Source organism: Orycteropus afer, unplaced genomic scaffold (assembly GCF_000298275.1).
Source record: "Orycteropus afer afer isolate SDZICR_OR568_19922 unplaced genomic scaffold, OryAfe1.0 scaffold00895, whole genome shotgun sequence".
Classification (NCBI taxonomy): domain Eukaryota; kingdom Metazoa; phylum Chordata; class Mammalia; order Tubulidentata; family Orycteropodidae; genus Orycteropus; species Orycteropus afer.
Window position 1 is genome coordinate 141,538 of NW_006922482.1, and position 1,554 is coordinate 143,091.

The following is a 1,554-nucleotide window of genomic DNA, read 5'->3' on the forward strand; positions in this document are numbered from 1 at the left end:
TGCTTGTGATAGTTAAATTGATGTGTAAACTTGGTTTATCAGTGTTTTGGTAGTTATGTAATGGTATAATTTGATAGCTATGTAATGATGTAGTCATCCTCCATTTTATGATCTGATGTGGTCATCCTCCATTTCTTCATAATGCCAATTTTCACATAACTACCCATATATTTCAGTTTGTCATACTGTATGTTGCTTGTTTGTTGCTATGAAGCTGGAGGTTATGCCACAGGTATTTCAAATACCATGAGGGTCACTGTGGAGGACAGGTTTCAACAGAGCTTCTAGACTCAGACAGACTGAGAAAAAGGAAAGGGTCATCCACTTCTCATATAATTAGCCAATGAAAATATTATGAATAGCAGTGAAACACTGTCTAATATATTACTGGAAAACTTTATGATTAGCCCAAAGACTGGTATAGTGCCAGAAGATGAGCCCTTCAGGTCAGAAGGCACTCAAAATATAACTAGGAAGAGCTTCCTCCTCAAAATAGAGAAGACCTTATTGATGTAGATGGAGTAAACCTTTCAGGACTTCCATTTGTTGATGGGGTATAACTCAAAATGGGATGGAACACTTGCAAACTAAAATAATAAGACCATGAAATGTACGAAGTATGAATGTAGGAAAATTGGAAGTTGTCAAAAATGAAATTGAATGGATAAAGTGGATATCCTTGGCATTAGTGAGCTGAAATGGACTGGTTTTGGCCAATTTGAATCAGATAATCATATGATCTACTATACCAGGTGTGTTAGACTGGGTTTTCTAGAGAAACAAAAATTAGTAAAGCTTATATATATGTGTGTGTGTGTGTGTGTGTATAAATTTATCTTAGGAAAATGGCTCACATACTTATAGAAGCTGGCAAGTCCAAAGTTTCTGTATCAAACTTCAAACTGGAGGCCTTTCCTGACTCTTGTAACCACAGGGGCTGAGGAGCTCAAGCCTGACAGGCAGTATACCAGCTGTTGACTCCAATGAATGACGAATCCCAGATCTCCAGGCTGAATGGTGGACTGTTCACTAGAGGACAGTTGTAGGCAGCACAACAGAATCCCAATACACAGAAGAATGTCTCTCTTCTCAGGATGTCCTTGGATATACTGGAAGCAGGCCACACCCCTAGGGAAACTCCCTTTCAGCAGATTGGCTACTCAGGACATAGTCATCTGATCCCATCATGGGAACAACCACACCACAACAGCTCAAACCACACAGAATTGTAGTCCAGCCAAGTTGACACATAGCTCCAACTGTCACACCAGGAATGATAAATCGAAGATGAATCACTCCACACTCACTGTCACAAAGAATATTTCAAAATCTATCCTAAAGTACAATATTATCAAAGATCAGATAATATCCACATGCCTACAAGGACAACCAGTTAAAACTACTACTATTCAAATTTATGAACTAACCACTAAATCCAAAGTCTAGGAAATGGAAGGTTTTTCCCAACTTCTGCAGTTTGAAATTGACCAAACACACAATCAATATGTTACTGATAATTGTAATACAAAAGTTGGAAACAAAGTGGAATCAGGC